This window comes from Salvelinus namaycush, unplaced genomic scaffold, assembly GCF_016432855.1.
Source record: "Salvelinus namaycush isolate Seneca unplaced genomic scaffold, SaNama_1.0 Scaffold517, whole genome shotgun sequence".
NCBI classification, from domain to species: Eukaryota; Metazoa; Chordata; class Actinopteri; order Salmoniformes; family Salmonidae; genus Salvelinus; species Salvelinus namaycush.
Window position 1 is genome coordinate 41,226 of NW_024061217.1, and position 19,915 is coordinate 61,140.

Consider the following 19,915-nt stretch of genomic DNA (forward strand, 5'->3'; position numbering starts at 1 on the left):
TTGTAACATCCTTCTCTTCCTCCTCCTCTTTGATGAGAGCTTCTTTCTCCGTCCAGCAGACCGTCTCTTCTTCAGCAGGAAGAGAGTAATTTAGTGAACTCATGGTCTGAGATGTTAGCTAGCTAGGCTAATGCTAACTTAACCAGCCCGCTAGCTGAATAATAACAACAGCACCGTAAATATGAAATTAAATAGGGTAACTAACCAACTAGACGACAGACAAGGGTTTAAAATACAGTGGCTAATATACACTAAAGCGTCTAAAGAGCTTTATTGGTTCGGCTATTTTGGCTAGCAAGCTACCGAGGTGGCGGACTAACTGTTGCTGCTGCTGAAAGAAGCGTTCCGTCCACTAGATTATACGTCACACTAACAGCATTGCGTTCCGTCCACTAGATTATACGTCACACTAACAGCATTGCCTTAAAATCGCACACCGCCATCAGCTGACTGGAGTGTAAGTAACGCTCAGTCTGAACCTCTGACTGCGATGGAGATGTGCGACTTTAAGACAATGACGCTAGTGTGACGTAAAATATATATTATAATGTTCAGACAAAAAGTTCGTGTAGGAAGCATGAGTTTTTACTCACCAGTGTAACAATACAGTGTGGTTAAAGACTTTGTAACTTAGTTGTGTTTACGATCTGGTTCCCTATAAGCACAACCAGTTATGTTTTTGAATTATCACATATGTATTAATTTATTTAGGGATTCTGGGTAATCCACAGCAGATTTATGGAGATTTGCTGTGGGTGAGTTCAAAATGGAATAGTCCCGGGATAGAAATATATAAAGTTGACATTACATCATAAAATCCACCTTTTAAATCATACATTAGCCATTTATGTTTTAGTAACTACTGTTGTTGGTTTGGCGTCAAGTAAGCCTCTCTTTATATGTTATTTGCCAAATCTCAGTTTCAATGTGGGTTTTATGCTAAAGTTCGCTCTTTCAATTTGGTATCTAACTGGAAAATGCATCTTCTTTAGGAGTGCTATTTTTACCCTGTCGACTACTGATCATTCATCCACACTGTGTGTCTCATCAATGCAGGTCATTTATGACAAATGTATAGAGTATATGTTTTATAAACTCATGAACACCAGCCAGTTTATTAGCCCGGTTTTGTTAGTTTAGGTGTATTATACTTCCTCGCCACCAGAGGGGGACATCGAGTCATTTCCCAGGTATATTTGATATATTTTGTTAGTAAAATGGATGACAGTTTATTCTGATGTAGTGAATATGAGACACATGTAAACAATTGCTTCATTTATTATAGTAAATTAGAAATTATTAGGAATCCACTATACGATCACAATAACTTTGATAGACATTTCAATTGTTTTTTGTTAGTGTATTAAAGGGCAGATTAATGTAGAATTGCTGTGGGAGTGCTATTTATACCCCGTCACTACTGATCATTCATCCAGACTGTGTGTGTCCCATCATTGCAGCTTTGGAAATAAATGAACTATCCATCCATTGCTCCTTCCTGTGTTGACTCACTGACTTGAGGGACCAGGAAGGTCACACTAGCTCGATAGGTTGATATCTAGCTCAAGCTTCACCTCATGCTTTTCATTAACTGTGTGGTTGTGTTATCTAGTGGGAACCCGTTAGCACGGTAGGCTCTGGTGCCTTCTTGCCGTGGGCTCAAGACGACAGAGGAAATCAACCTGCTTGCTCCTTTTTGTTTTGTCAACTTTTCAATATGGATGTTATGTTTGATGCCGGAGGTATCATTGAATTGAATTGAATCATTGCATTGAAAGCAGTAAACTTTTTTTTGTGTTGATGCCTTCATTCATTCAGATTCATTTCATCGAACAACCACCTGATTGGTTTGGTATTGGGCTGGTTCGACATTGCAAGCGACTGATTGATCTACAAATCACCTTACATCATAAATAACTACTCATTATTATTTATAAATCAGTCAGCCAGTCACCATTTACCCACAATGCAGCATGGATTTGATGCTCTCAAACACGGCCAGTGGTTTGGTAAATGACATTAAGGCTATGCTGCTACGTGCTACGGTGTGGGATGTCATCTATAATAATGACATAAAGGCTATGCTGCTACGGTGTGGGATGTCATCTATAATAATGACATAAAGGCTATGCTGCTACGGTGTGGGATGTCATCTATAGTAATGACATAAAGGCTATGCTGCTACGGTGTGGGACGTCATCTATAATAATGACATAAAGGCTATGCTGCTACGTGCTACGGTGTGGGATGTCATCTATAATAATGACATAAAGCTATGCTGCTACGGTGTGGGACGTCATCTATAATAATTTATCTGTTCTAAATTCTGTGTTGCTCAAAGCCTTGAGTAATGAACCTATTTTTGAGACAAATGGCTGGAAAGCGTCAATGCTTCAGGAAGCTTTGTTTCACCATCATGCAATCTATCTATTTTGAATGATGGGGATTTTCCCTGCCATCATTCTGTATGTCTCTTTTGATCTGCAGTCATGTTTTAGTTGGGTTTTGTTAGTTGGGTTCTACCTGGTCTCCATTAGTTGGGCTCCAGCTTGCTGACCATTGTGTCACGAACCGGCTCAAAGACCATGACAAAAAGTGAGACAACGGGGAGATAAAGAATAACAAAATATATTTATTAACTGAAGTAAAGTAAATGCATTTAACACTGGTGTGTGTTTAGTCAGTAGTGTAAGTGATTGGTCGTGTGTTTACATGTGATAATGAGGGGTGTTGAAAGGTGCCAACGCAAACAAAAATCTGTCTGTGTCTGCATGGAGAGAGTCTCCTCAATGACTGGGGAAGAGGTGCATTTATCCTGGGACACACCCGAGCCCAAACAACCAAAATCTGTCTGTGTCTGCATGGAGAGAGTCTCCTCAATGACTGGGGAAGGGGTGCATTTATCCTGGGACACACCCGAGCCCAAACAACCTAAATCTGTCTGTGTCAGCATGGAGAGAGTCTCCTCAATGACTGGGGAAGAGGTGCATTTATCCTGGGACACACCCGAGCCCAAACAACCAAAATCTGTCTGTGTCTGCATGGAGAGAGTCTCCTCAATGACTGGGGAAGGGGTGCATTTATCCTGGGACACACCCGAGCCCAAACAACCAAAATGATGCAGTTAGGTTTGTATGCAGTCTGGTGATATACCAGGGACTGGGCATGCAGTTAGGTTTGTATGTAGTCTGGTGATATACCAGGGACTGGGGATGTAGTTAGGTTTGTATGTAGTCTGGTGATATACCAGGGACTATGGATGCAGTTAGGTTTGTTTGCAGTCTGGTGATATACCAGGGACTATGGATGCAGTTAGGTTTGTATGCAATCTGGTGATATACCAGGGACAATGCATGTAGTTAGGTTTGTTTGCAGTCTGGTGATATACCAGGGACTATGCATGCAGTTAGGTTTGTTTGCAGTCTGGTGATATACCAGGGACTATGGACGCAGTTAGGTTTGTTTGCAGTCTGGTGATATACCAGGGACTGGGGATGCAGTTAGGTTTGTATGCAGTCTGGTGATATACCAGGGACTATGCATGCAGTTAGGTTTGTATGTAGTCTGGTGATATACCAGGGACTGGGGATGCAGTTAGGTTTGTATGCAGTCTGGGAGGTTTGTAACTTTTACAACCTTGGCTTACTGCTAGCGCGCTGATTGACTGACAATAATAATCTTGTAATCTTTATATTTTGGTTTTGGGGGATTTTTATGAAATCATGAGTTCAAACGATTGGTGTAATATGAAGTTATACATTTTAAGTTATTTCTGTTGTAGTTTACATCATAGGGAATAGGCTGGTCCTCCATATTACTTCACACCTGACTTTGGCATTCTTTTGAATTCTGATTGGTTTAATGTAATAAGGTGTAACTTTGCATTGGGACTTAAAACATATATTTCATTTGATATTTTATAAACATACACATACAAATTACAACATCATACAAACATTAACTACATCACACCTGCCCAGACCCACTAGAACACACCTCCATCTCCATTAACTACATCACACCTGCCCAGACCCACTAGAACACACCTCCATCTCCATTAACTACATCACACCTGTCCAGACCCACTAGAACACACCTCCATCTCCATTAACTACATCACACCTGCCCAGACCCACTAGAACACACCTCCATCTCCATTAACTACATCACACCTGCCCAGACCCACTAGAACACACCTCCATCTCCATTAACTACATCACACCTCCATCTCCATTAACTACATCACACCTGCCCAGACCCACTAGAACACACCTCCATCTCCATTAACTACATCACACCTCCATCTCCATTAACTACATCACACCTGCCCAGACCCACTAGAACACAGCCAGCGCATTCATCAGCACCATTTCATTTATCTTTTTTTGAATTTTGAATTGAATTAACAACAGAGGATTGGTTGATTTCTAGGTTTAATTAAGTATAATATTTAAGATAATTTATGAGAAAAGTATCGTCCAAATCTGGAGTATCTCACTGCACCCTCAAATGTCCTGTTTTGAAATATACAGACAGGCGGATTAAAAGTAATTTTACATTGTATAACTGTACTTCTGACAGCCAACTTTCTAACTCCGCCCATAACTTTATGACATCATAACATTCCCAGAAGGATTATTGAGTCATTGTTAGTTTTACACTGAAGACATGACTCTGCCGTTGTGCTGTAGAATTTGAGGATTTTGTCTCTTGTATAATAAGGGACTATCATTTGTCCCAACATCACAGGCCACAGACTTTGATGCAGTTAAAGACTTCCAACTTCCAAGACTTCCTCAGTTAAAGACTTCAACTGAGTTTTTTTAATGGTGTTTCTCCCTGTGCACCTGCCAATGTAAATCCTTTGAACGAGACAAGTTACCAGACAGGACATATTGCTAATGTTCTTCCCATTGATAACCTGAATGACAATTAACTTGTGGGCGGTGGTGGTGATGACGTCCTATTCGATGACGTCGTCCATCGGGATTCCCCCAAAATAGAAGACGCTCTGGATTGATCACTGGAGTCAGATGTGAAGGAGGAGGTTGATCATCAGGAGTCAGATGTGAAGGAGGAGGTTGATCATCAGGAGTCAGATGTGAAGGAGGAGGTTGATCACCAGGAGTCAGATGTGAAGGAGGAAGTTGATCATCAGGAGTCAGGTGTGAAGGAGGAGGTTGATCATCAGGAGTCAGATGTGAAGGAGGAGGTTGACCATCAGGAGTCAGATGTGAAGGAGGAAGTTGATCATCAGGAGTCAGATGTGAAGGAGGAGGTTGATCATCAGGAGTCAGATGTGAAGGAGGAGGTTGATCATCAGGAGTCAGATGTGAAGGAGGAGGTTGATCATCAGGAGTCAGATGTGAAGGAGGAGGTTGATCATCAGGAGTCAGATGTGAAGGAGGAGGTTGATCATCAGGAGTCAGATGTGAAGGAGGAGGTTGATCATCAGGAGTCAGATGTGAAGGAGGAGGTTGATCATCAGTGTACCTCTAGGATTGTGACTGGGCTGGCGTTTCCACTTCCAGCTTGGTCATATATTTTGATACATTGAATGTTGATATTGTGAAACTATGTTATATATTTGTACCTCCTGTTTCATGAAGTGATGTCACTAAGTACTGCCCCTATATATACAATGCATTCGGAAAGCATTCAGACCCCTTCACTTTTTCCACATTTTGTTACGTTACAGCCTTATTCTAAAATGTATTAAATTACTTCCTCATGAAGCTGGTTGAGATAAAGCCAAGAGATTGTGCAAAGCTGTCATCAAGGCAAAGGGTGACTGCTTTGAAGAATCTCAAATTGTTAAAGGAATTGAATTCTTTAATGTTTATCAACCAATTCAATTAAAACACTCTGCCCATACATAATAATTTGTAAGATACTTATCAGCATTAAATGGACAGAAACCAGTCTCAAAATCAATCAATCAATAGCGTTTATTCTCGAGAGTACTGATCATAGTACAATTTACATCAGGTTATATAATAAAACTGACGTCATAGGTTTTAAAATGTCCTTCCTCCTCTTGGATACAATGGTAGTACAGTTAGCGTTTGTCGCATTACTGTCTGCCACCTGTTAAACAATCTGCAACTAACCCAAGGTCTCTCCCCTCCCTGGGTAGAGACAGAATGTCCTGTAAGGAACACATCTTTCCAGCCTGTCTGAAGATAACTCCATTCTTTCTAATAAGGAACACATTATATTCAGCATTATGATTATAATAAGATTCATTCATCCAGTAACATAGTAGTATTCTTTTTAGTGATAATTCTAAGTCAAATGTATACATATTTTAGTCATTTATTCATAAAAATCCCGTAACACAAATATAAAATATTTGAGGGGTGGCCAGTCCTCTTCATAACCTGGTTCCTCTCTAGGTTTCTTCCTAGGTTTTGGCCTTTCTAGGGAGTTTTTCCTAGCCACCGTGCTTCTACACCTGCATTGCTTGCTGTTTGGGGTTTTAGGCTGGGTTTCTGTACAGCACTTCGAGATATTAACTGATGTACAAAGGGCTTCATAAATACATTTGATTTGATTTGATTAAGTCAATATTTTACCCTCATCATTCTACACACCCCATAATGACATCACAATACACCATAATGACATGGGTACCAGTCAAAAGTTTGGACACACCTACTCATTCAAGGGTTTTATTTTTAATATTTTCTACATTGTAGAATAATAGTGAAGATATGATTGTGCTTTTCTTTCAAAAACAAGGACATTTCTAAGTTCTAAGACATTTCCCTAAACTTTTGAACGGTACTATACATCTATATGATTTATTGTTACACCGTGTAGGAGCAGTATAGACCTAGTCTGTTCATTATATACATCTATATGATGTATTGTTACAGCATGTAGGAGCAGTATAGACCTAGTCTGTTCATTATATACATCTACATGATGTATTGTTACACCATGTAGGAGCAGTATAGACCGACAGTAGCTAGCTGCTAATTTAGATGTAGTATAACTTAATGCAACTGCCTTAAATATGTTGTGGTAAACATTTTTAATTCTCCATTTTAATAAATCAACAAATTTCAGTCTTTGTATGTCTCAATATAATAGTATTATTTAATTCAATCCATTTCAAATAATCTTTGTCTGAAAATAAAATATATTCCTCAACTGCGTTTCCCCTCCAGTCAGCAGACGGCGATGTGCGTCTTTCAGGCGACGCTGCCAGCGTGACGTATAATCTAGTGGACGGTTCTTCAGAAACAGCACGTCAACCACCTCGGTAGCTTGCTAGCCAACATAGCCGAAAGATTCAAGATATTTACACGCTTTCGGTGTATATTAGCTACTGTGTTTTCGACACACTTAGGTCGTATCTAGTTGTTAACCTATTTAATATTACGTTATTTTGTATTAGTCAGCTACAGTAGCTGGCTGGCTAAGTTAGCACTAGCCTAGTCGCTAATGATAGCTAGCTAGCTAACATCCCTGAACATGAGCTCACTAAACATCTCCCCTCTCGTTAAAGAAGAGGCGGTCTGCTGGACGGCGAAAGAAGCTCTGTGGCTAAACATTGTCGTGAAAGAGGAGAAGGAAGAAGAGGATGTGACAGTAAAACAAGAAGTAGAGGGTGAGGCTGTTACAGTGAAAGAAGAAGAGAAAGACGTTACAGTGAAAGAAGAGGAAGACGCGTTCAGAGTGAAAGAGGAGGAGGATGTTACAGTAAAAGAAGAGGAGGATGCAGTTTTTGAAGTGAAGAAGGAAGGGGAGATTACTGTCACATTGGAAGATGAAGAGGAGATAGGAGATCTGATTAACACCAGTAAGTACCGCCTTAAATTCGTTTTTTACTTTGGATATTCGGAGTTGGCTCGTCAATACCTCTTCAACGGAGGGCCCAGGATGATGACTGATATGTCTAGAATCAGACGACGTAGAGAGCAAGCTACCCCTTGTTTTCTCTGTTCCGTTTCCAAAAAGTGACGTAACATATATATTTGAGAAGGGTCTATCTGCTGACCGCAGACTGGGGGACAAGGTAGCGATTTTAATGTCGTGATGTTTTACTACACACCGTGCCCCCCAATAGTACCATGTGAGAGTTGGGTTGGCTACAACAAAGATTATGGATATACTGACAAGATGTCTCGCCGCCCTAACAAGGGGAGTCGTTGTCCACAAAGCGGCACTGTGGGTTGTCTAGCTCCCGCCTATCCTTTCTTTGGATTGGTTGATTCATCTTATTATTGTAATCTATTGTTTATATTCTATGAGGGTTGTTGACGTCAACCGCCTGTATTCAATGGAGAGAGATGCTAAGCTACTAGCATGAATATGCATAGCGATCTGGAGACAACTCCTATAGTGTTTTTATCAAAGTTGTCGGTATGTCACGTGTCCACATAACAACTTAAGCATTACGAAACTTCTGTTGGATCAAGTAAACCTCACGTAGCAAATAAGCCATTAATTTTGTTGTTGACCAAATTCGACACTTTCCACATTGGGTTGATAATTGTTTCCACTTGGATACAACCTACTGTAACCTACTGGCATGACCTAGAGAGATACAACCTACTGTAACCTACTGGCATGACCTAGAGAGATACAACCTACTGTAGCCTACTGGCATGACCTAGAGAGATACAACCTACTGTAGCCTACTGGCATGACCTCGAGAGATACAACCTACTGTAACCTACTGGCATGACCTCGAGAGATACAACCTACTGTAACCTACTGGCATGACCTAGAGAGATACAACCTACTGTAGCCTACTGGCATGACCTAGAGAGATACAACCTACTGTAGCATACTGGCATGACCTAGAGAGTTACAATCTACTGTAACCTACTGGCAAGACCTAGAGTGTTACAACCTACTGTAGCCTACTGGCGTGACCTAGAGAGATACAACCTACTGTAACCTACTGGCATGACCTAGAGAGATACAACCTACTGTAGCATACTAGCATGACCTAGAGTGTTACAACCTACTGTAACCTACTGGCAGGAACTAGAGAGATACAACCTACTGTAACCTACTAGCATGACCTAGAGAGATACAACCTACTGTAACCTACTGGCATGACCTAGAGAGATACAACCTACTGTAGCCTACTGGCGTGACCTAGAGAGATACAACCTACTGTAACCTACTGGCATGACCTAGAGAGTTACAATCTACTGTAGCCTACTGGCATGACCTAGAGAGATACAACCTGCTGTAACCTACTGGCATACCTAGAGAGATACAACCTACTGTAGCCTACTGGCATGACCTAGAGAGTTACAACCTACTGTAGCCTACTGGCATGAACTAGAGAGATACAACCTACTGTAACCTACTGGCATGACCTAGAGAGATACAACCTACTGGCATGACCTAGAGAGTTACAATCTACTGTAGCCTACTGGCATGACCTAGAGAGATACAACCTACTGTAACCTACTGGCATGACCTAGAGAGATACAACCTACTGTCGCCTACTGGCATGACCTCGAGAGATACAACCTACTGTCGCCTACTGGCATGACCTAGAGAGTTACAACCTACTGTAGCCTACTGGCATGACCTAGAGAGTTACAACCTACTGTAGCCTACTGGCATGAACTAGAGAGATACAACCTACTGTAACCTACTGGCATGACCTAGAGAGTTACAATCTACTGTAGCCTACTGGCATGACCTAGATAGTTACAACCTACTGTAGCCTACTGGCATGACCTAGAGAGTTACAACCTACTGTAGCCTACTGGCATGAACTAGAGAGATACAACCTACTGTAACCTACTGGCATGACCTATAGAGATATAACCTACTGTAACCTACTGGCATGACCTAGAGAGTTACAACCTACTGTAGCCTACTGGCATAACCTAGAGAGATACAACCTACTGTAGCCTACTGGCATGACCTAGAGAGTTACAACCTACTGTAGCCTACTGGCATGACCTAGATAGTTACAACCTACTGTAGCCTACTGGCATAACCTAGATAGTTACAACCTACTGTAGCCTACTGGCATGACCTAGAGAGTTACAACCTACTGTAACCTACTGGCATAACCTAGATAGTTACAACCTACTGTAGCCTACTGGCATAACCTAGAGAGTTACAACCTACTGTAGCCTACTGGCATGACCTAGAGAGTTACAACCTACTGTAGCCTACTGGCATGACCTAGAGAGTTACAACCTACTGTAGCCTACTGGCATGACCTAGATAGTTACAACCTACTGTAGCCTACTGGCATAACCTAGAGAGTTACAACCTACTGTAACCTACTGGCTTGACCTAGATAGTTACAACCTACTGTAGCCTACTGGCATGACCTAGATAGTTACAACCTACTGTAGCCTACTGGCATAACCTAGAGAGTTACAACCTACTGTAGCCTACTGGCATGACCTAGAGAGTTACAACCTACTGTAACCTACTGGCATGACCTAGAGAGATACAACCTACTGTAGCCTACTGGCATGACCTAGAGAGTTACAACCTACTGTAGCCTACTGGTATGACCTAGAGAGATACAACCTACTGTAGCCTACTGGCATGACCTAGAGAGTTACAACCTACTGTAACCTACTGGCATGACCTAGAGAGATACAACCTACTGTAGCCTACTGGCATGACCTAGAGAGTTACAACCTACTGTAGCCTACTGGTATGACCTAGAGAGATACAACCTACTGTAGCCTACTGGCATGACCTAGAGAGTTACAACCTACTGTAGCCTACTGGTATGACCTAGAGAGATACAACCTACTGTAGCCTACTGGCATGACCTAGAGAGTTACAACCTACTGTAACCTACTGGCACGACCTAGAAAGTTACAATCTACTGTAGCCTATTGGCATGACCTAGAGAGATACAACCTACAGTAACTGGACTCTGTACACAGCCCATCTGTAAATAGCCCATCCAACTGCCTACCTCATCCCCATGTTTTTATTTACTTTTTTTGCTCACACCAGTATTTCTACTTGCACATCACTTGCACATCTATCACTCCAGTGTTAATATGCTAATTTGTAATTCCTTTGCTACTATAGCCTATTTATTGCCTTACCTCTGTACTCCATTTGCACACACTGTATATAGATTTTTCTATTGTGTTATTGACTGTACTTTTGTTTATCCCACGTGTAACTCTGTTATTTTTGTCGCACTGCTTTACTTTATCTTGGCCAGGTCACAGTTGTAAATGAGAACTTGTTCTCAACTGGCCTACCTGGTTAAATAAAGGTGAAAAACGAAAAAGAAAAAATGTAGGAATTGTTCATGACGTCCTCCAGTGATTTTAACTTTTCCTGTTGAAAAGTGATATATAAATACAGTAAAGTATAAACACACTAAAGGGAAACAAATAAATGTTTTGAGCAAAATAGTGTTTTTTTAAGACAACTGCAAACATGGAGTGAGTGATGTCATAGTAAGGCCTTCAAGGAGTTGGCTTGATGGGAAGTCGTGATGTCATCCAATAGGAGACTGATCTTCATGTGAATATTCATTATTCTTTTAAAAATCCTTCCTGTTCTGTCAAGTTGGTTGTTGATCATTACTAGAAAGCCATTTTCAAGTCTTTCCATAGATTTTAAAGACGATTTAAGTCCAAACTGTAACTAGGCCACTCAGGAACATTCAATGTCATCTTGGTAAGCGCCTCCAGTGTCGATTTGGCCTTGTGGTTTAGGTTATTGTCCTGTTAGTACAGTTTTTTTGTATTCAGATCTCTGAAATGCACTCTAACTATGTAACATTTAGTTTCCTTATATTACGTTGGGAAAGCAGTTTTCATAGGCACAGAAATTCTAAATAATTTAAGAGTTTGCAAATTCAATGGTTCTAACCGAGAGTCACCTTAACTTTATTGACAACACCCAAGTGGATACTGTCATTAACGCAGTTCTTCAATAATTACACATCATTCTTAATACTGTAGCTGTTTAGTTAGTCACATGTTCAACTATCATCAGCTGATCCAGGAAATCATTTTCTGAATGACAGTCAAATGACAAACATCACGACATGCAACAACAACCAAAGTGCTTCTTCATTCATTACTCTGGTAAAGACAGTTATGCCGTGCTCCACGTTGGATCCAACATCCCTAACAAATTGGTGTTTATAATGTTATTGTCTGCTTGATTTACAGTAGGGTCTCGTTAGTCTGTTTACACACAGAGATACTTTGCTCATAATGTGTAGAGAACTGTTCCTTGATGGATAGGCTATTATACAACACACAGAGCTATTTTCCTTTATTTGTTGTTTGGTGAAGTTATGGGTCCTACAGTAGGTCTATGTTGTTGTTAGGTGAAGTTATGGGTCCTACAGTAGGTCTATGTTGTTAGGTGAAGTTATGGGTGCTACAGTAGGTCTGTTATTGTTAGGTGAAGTTATGGGTCCTACAGTAGGTCTATGTTATTGTTATGGGTCCTACAGTAGGTCTATGTTATTGTTAGGTGAAGTTATGGGTCCTACGGTAGGTCTATGTTGTTGTTAGGTGAAGTTATGGGTCCTACAGTAGGTCTATGTTGTTGTTAGGTGAAGTTATGGGTCCTACAGTAGGTCTATGTTGTTGTTAGGTGAAGTTATGGGTCCTACAGTAGGTCTATGTTATTGTTAGGTGAAGTTATGGGTCCTACAGTAGGTCTATGTTGTTGTTAGGTGAAGTTATGGGTCCTACAGTAGGTCTGTTATTGTTAGGTGAAATTATGGGTCCTACAGTAGGTATATGTTATTGTTAGGTGAAGTTATGGGTCCTACAGTAGGTTTATGTTATTGTTAGGTGAAGTAATGGGTCCTACAGTAGGTCTATGTTATTGTTATGGGTCCTTGAGTACACTATGTGTGTCATGCAATAACAACCAAAGTGCTTCTTCGTTCATTACAGGTATAGTTGTTGTTAGGTGAAGTTATGGGCCAATTTGGCAAACAGTGTACAAACCCTCATTGTCAGGTTGATGGAAAAGCTAGACAAAGAGCATTTTACTGGTTGAAGTGTTTTTTAAATACAAAGCGGTTGATTTGCGATGATGACACAAACATTATATTAAGCAGGACATTCAAACGAGCCTTACAATTAAATCAAATCAAATCGAGTTTATTTTATATAGCCCTTCGTACATCAGCTAATATCTCGAAGTGCTGTACAGAAACCCAGCCTAAAACCCCAAACAGCAAGCAATGCAGGTGTAGAAGCACGGTGGCTTGGAAAAACTCCCTAGAAAGGCCAAAACCTAGGAAGAAACCTAGAGAGGAACCAGGCTATGAGGGGTGGCCAGTCCTCTTCTGGCTGTGCCGGGTGGAGATTATAACAAAACATGGCCAAGATGTTCAAAATGTTCATAAGTGACAAGCATGGTCAAATAATAATCAGGAATAAATGTCAGTTGGCTTTTCATAGCCGATCATTAAGAGTTGAAAACAGCAGGTCTGGGACAGGTAGGGGTTCCATAACCGCAGGCAGAACAGTTGAAACTGGAATAGCAGCAAGGCCAGGTGGACTGGGGACAGCAAGGAGTCATCATGCCCGGTAGTCCTGACGTATGGTCCTAGGGCTCAGGTTCTCAGAGAGAGAGAAAGAGAGAAGGAGAGAATTAGAGAGAGCATACTTAAATTCACACAGGACACTGGATAAGACAGGAGAAGTACTCCAGGTATAACCAACTGACCCTAGCCCCCCGACACAAACTACTGCAGCATAAGTACTGGAGGCTGAGACAGGAGGGGTCAGGAGACACTGTGGCCCCATCCGATGATACCCCCGGACAGGGCCAAACAGGAAGGATATAACCCCACCCACTTTGCCAAAGCACAGCCCCCGCACCACTAGAGGGATATCTTCAACCACCAACTTACAATCCTGAGACAAGGCCGAGTATAGCCCACAAAGATCTCCACCACAGCACAAACCAAGGGGGGGCGCCAACCCAGACAGGAAGATCACGTCAGTAACTCAACCCACTCAAGTGACGCACCCCTCCTAGGGACGGCATGAAAGAGCACCAGTAAGCCAGTGACTCAGCCCCTGTAATAGGGTTAGAGGCAGAGAATCCCAGTGGAGAGAGGGGAACCGGCCAGGCAGAGATAGCAAGGGCGGTTCGTTGCTCCAGAGCCTTTCCGTTCACCTTCACACTCCTGGGCTAGACTACACTCAATCATATGACCTACTGAAGAGATAAGTCTTCAGTAAAGACTTAAAGGTTGAGACCGAGTCTGCGTCTCTCACATGGGTAGGCAGACCGTTCCATAAAAATGGAGATCTATAGGAGAAAGCCTTGCCTCCCGCTGTTTGCTTAAAAATTCTAGGGACAATTAGGAGGCCTGCGTCTTGTGACCGTAGCGTACGTATAGGTATGTACGGCAGGACCAACTCGGAAAGATAGGTAGGAGCAAGCCCATGTAACGCTTTATAGGTTAACAGTAAAACCTTGAAATCAGCCCATGCCTTAACAGGAAGCCAGTGTAGGGAAGCTAGCACTGGAGTAATATGATCAAATTTCTTGGTTCTAGTCAGGATTCTAGCAGCCGTATTTAGCACTAACTGAAGTTTATTTAGTGCTTTATCCGGGTAGCCGGAAAATAGAGCATTGCAGTAGTCTAACCTAGAAGTAACAAATGCATGGATACATTTTTCTGCGTCTTTTTATAATTTGATCATTTTATATTGTATAATTATAATCCAAAGTAGTGTGAAATGCACTCATAAGCAACCTGGAAATGGAGGCTACTCCCATGAGTTTTCCCCTATTCACATTCAGAATACATTGTGAAAAACTAAAATCTTTGCTCACCATTTTTGCTCCAGGCAGATATACTACATCCATAACTAGTGGTTTCCTCATTACCAGATATACTACATCCATAACTAGTGGTTTCCTCATTACCAGATATACTACATCCATAACTAGTGGTTTCCTCATTACCAGATATACTACATCCATAACTAGTGGTTTCCTCATTACCAGATATACTACATCCATAACTAGTGGTTTCCTCATTACCAGATATACTACATCCATAACTAGTGGTTTCCTCATTACCAGATATACTACATCCATAACTAGTGGTTTCCTCATTACCAGATATACTGCATCCATAACTAGTGGTTTCCTCATTACCAGATATACTACATCCATAACTAGTGGTTTCCTCATTACCAGATATACTACATCCATAACTAGTGGTTTTCTCATTAGCAGGGAGGAGTTTCTACAACCAAATTGCATTTGCATCGCCCTCGTGCCGCAATTGTATTAAACACAATTTTAGCAACACGGAAAGGGGCCTATATTGGAGACCAAAAGTCATCTGGCACACTGCTTAGAGTTTCAACAACATGAATAACTTATTTCAAGTCTACAAGCTTAGGTGTTACTACTAATGTGAAAACAAGACAAAATATGACTGTTCTTGCTCATTTTAAGACAAATGTCAAATAATCATTACATTCATTACAGACGTCAATTGTTGTACAACTTCATGGTTACGCTGTTGGCATCACTTTTTACAGTGGATTTCCGCTGTTGTGGGCCTTTAACCATATGTCTGACTTTGTTGTTCACACAGGAGAGAGACGGGACTACCGTGGGTCCTCTGGGGAGCCTCAACAACCTCATGATGCTGACGAGGCAGAGAAGAGTCTCTCCACATCAGAACACCTCAAGAAACACCAGCAGAGATCCACAGGGAAGAAACCTCACTGCTCTGACGGTGGGAAGAGATTCACCTCCTCAGCAGGCATTAAAATTCATCAGAGAATCCACATAGTGGAGAAACCTTATAGCTGTACTCAATGTGGGAAGAGTTTTACTCATTCAACCAGCCTGATATCACACCAGAGAACACACACAGGAATGACATCTTATATCTGTAGCTGTGGTATATGTGGGAAGAGTTTTACTCGGCCAAGCACCCTGATATCACACCAGAGAACACACACAGGAGAGAAACGAGAGAAACTGTATAGCTGTGATGAATGTGGGAAGAGTTTTTATACATCTAGCCATCTTATTGTACACCAAAGAACACACACAGGAGAGAAATCTTTTAGCTGTACTCAATGTGGGAAGAGTTTTACTCAGCTAAGCAACCTGATATCACACCAGAGAACACACACAATAGATAAACCATATAGCTGTCATGAATGTGAGATGAGTTTTATTAGCCTAAGCAGCCTGATGTCACACCAGAGAACACACACAGGAGAGAAACTTTATAGCTGTACTCAATGTGGGAAGAGTTTTAATACATCCAGCATTCTGACTAGACACCAGAGAACACACACAGGAGAGAAACCGTATAGCTGTGATCAATGTGGGAAGAGTTTTGCTAAATCTGGCCAGCTGACTTCACACCATATAACACACACAAGAGAGAAACGTTATAGCTGTACTCAATGTGGGAAGAGTTTTAATACATCCAGCATTCTGACTAGACACCAGAGAACACACACAAGAGAGAAACGTTATAGCTGTGATCAATGTGGGAAGAGTTTTGTTCAATCTGGCAATCTAAAAGTACACCAGAGAACACACACAGGAGAGAAATCGTATAGCTGTAATCAATGTTACAAGAGATACTCTAATAAAAGGTGTCTGATCAAACATCAGAAAATACATGAAGGAGTTGTTTCATGATATCAATGAAATAATGTCACAATGTAGAATGTTTTAACATTGTAGTAGGAGTATTTTAATGATGTCACAATGTAGAATGTTTTAACATTGTAGTAGGAGTATTTTAATGATGTCACAATGTGGAATGTTTTAACATTGTAGTAGGAGTATTTTAATGATGTCACAATGTAGAACACTAAATGTTTGTCCCCTGTTCTATTGATTTCAACATGATATGGATATTAGCCTCAGGGGGAAAATACCAGGCTCTGAATTGAAAGAGTACTGTTTATGAGATTTAACAAAAAGTGACTAACACAAAAGAGTTGGTGACCCACTTAAATCAAAATGCAACACCTCAAAATGTAGCGAGCTGTTTTCTACAAGTTGTCCTCTAACCAGGGATGTACACATTACTCCCAGATTCCGTGTGGTTTTTGAGCTGTTAGTTTTAACAGGACGTGCAACCTCATCTCCCTCCTCTCGCACAATTGATTTCAACATGATATCGTTGAGGGATGACAAATAAGTGTTGCGTTCCTTTGTTTTGCAACCCTTAAATTTAAATGCATCACTCCAAAATGTAGCTGACTGTCTTCTGCAGGTTGTCCTCTAACCAGTGAGGTTAAAGATATCTCCCATTTCCATGTGTTTTTTTAGTTGTTAGTTTCAACAGCGCCTACAACCTGATTTCCCCCCTAATCGATATCAGTGATTTATTGCTACTTGTCAAAACAACAGCGTTTCTGATGCTTGTGTCCATGGTGAGTTTTCGGATTATATAAAGAGAATTTTGAGAGAAAAAATAATACGATTGTATATTATTATTTAGAAATACGTGTTTTTTCCTGTCTTCAATTGTTGACAGCCAGTAGACACTATGTTTATATTCTTACAAGATGGCATCTCATATGTATATACTATATTATATCCTATTCTACTGTATCTTAGTCTATGTATTACTCATCTCATATGTATATACTATATTATATCCTATTCTACTGTATCTTAGTCTATGTATTACTCATCTCATATGTATATACTATATTATATCCTATTCTACTGTATCTTAGTCTATGTATTACTCATCTCATATGTATATACTATATTATATCCTATTCTACTGTATCTTAGTCAATGTCAAAAAAAATCTTCCCAAGATGGCATAGCAGTTCAGAAGTCATTTTGTCCTAGTATTGTCGTGTCCTGTATATATATATATATATATATATATATATATTTACACCTTTCTTCGCATATCTTTTATATATTTTATTAGAACTCAACTACAAAAAGCTTTCCTGCAACCCGCCTCACCAATTACACAAAAAAAAGTATTATTTACCTCAAATCTGAAAATCCACAATAGAATAGATAGAATAGAAGCTAGCCAGAAGCTAACCAGAAGCTAGCCAGAAACTAGCCAGAAGCTAACCAGAAACTAGCCAGAAGCTAACCTGAAGCTACCCAGAAGTTAGCCGGTTTACTGGCTAACGTTAGTATTTCAGCTACCCACGTTTTGTGGTCATCAGCTATTCCTTTAGCTCGATAATCTATCGGCACTTTTGTACAACGCGACTCAGACCAGAACATACCGGACCGATTTTCTCAATATCCCCGGATTTCAACCGCAAGCTCTGGACATTTACACCTTGATTTCGCAGCTAGCTAGCTGCAAACCCTGTGACTATTGGCTTACGTCGATCCCGGAGCAAACTTAAATTATTCCGGAGCTAGCCAGCTGAAGAGTTCCATCAGCCATTCCCGGGCTACAATCACCTATCCGGACCCCTTTTTTTTAACTACAAATGCGGAGCCCCACCAGGCCTTCACGACTGACTACCGACGTTATCTGCCCGAGGGAGTTATCCAACTGGCACCTCCATCGCAACGTTACCTGAACGCTCATCTGGGGCCCGCTAATTGTTAGCTGTCTTATCGGCTGCTATCTGAATAAGTATATCGGACAATTTTTCTTGGGTGACTATATCTATTTTGCCAATCGGATTGATCCCCTCTACCACACGGAACCCCACTAATCTACCGACGGAAACGCACGAGGTGACTAAAAATAGACCTCCATCCTATGCTATCTTGCTACCGATAGCCAGCTACCCGGCCAGCTGTCTGGATCGCCACGACCCCAACCAACTTCTACTCACTGGACCATTACTGATCACTCGATTAAGCATGCCTCTCCTTAATGTAAATATGCCTTGTCCATTGCTGTTCTGGTTAGTGTTTATTGGCTTATTTCACTGTAGAGATTCTAGCCCTGCTCTCTATACCATATCCAACCTATCAGTTCCACCACCCACATATGCAATGACATCACCTGGTTTCAATGATGTTTCTAGAGACAAGATCTCTCTCATCATCACTCAATACCTAGGTTTACCTCCACTGTATTCACATCCTACCATACCTTTGTCTGTACATTATTCCTTTAAACTATTTTATCGCCCCCAGAAACTTCCTTTTACTCTCTGCTCTAGTAGCTCTAGGCGACCAATTCTCATAGCTTTTAGCCGTACCATTATCCTACTTCTCCTCTGTTCCTCTGGTGATGTAGAGGTGAATCCAGGCCCTGCAGTACCTGGCTCCACTCCTATTCCCCAGGCGCTCTCTTTTGATGACTTCTGTAACCGTAATAGCCTTGGCTTCATGCATGTTAACATTAGGAGCCTCCTCCCTAAGTTTGTTTTGTTCACTGCTTTAGCACACTCTACCAACCCGGATGTTTTAGCCGTGTCTGAATCCTGGCTTAGAAAGACCACCAAAAATTCAGACATTTTTATCCCCAATTACAATATTTTCAGACAAGATAGAACGGCCAAAGGGGGCGGTGTTGCAATCTACTGCAAAGACTGCCTGCAGAGTTCTGTTATACTATCCAGGTCTGTTCCCAAACAATTTGAACTTCTACTTTTAAAAATCCACCTCTCTAAAAACAAGTCTCTCACCGTTGCCGCCTGCTATAGACCACCCTCTGCCCCCAGCTGTGCTCTGGACACTATATGTGAACTGATTGCCCCCCATCTATCTTCAGAGCTCGTGCTGCTAGGCGACCTAAATTTGAACATGCTCAACACCCCAGCCACCCTACAATCTAAGCTTGATGCCCTCAATCTCACACAAATTATTAATGAACCTACCAGGTACCACCCCAATTCCGTAAACACGGGTACCCTCATAGATATCATCCTAACAAACTTGCCCTCCAAATACACCTCTGCTGTTTTCAACCAAGATCTCAGCGATCACTGCCTCATTGCCTGCATCCGTAATGGGTCAGCGGTCA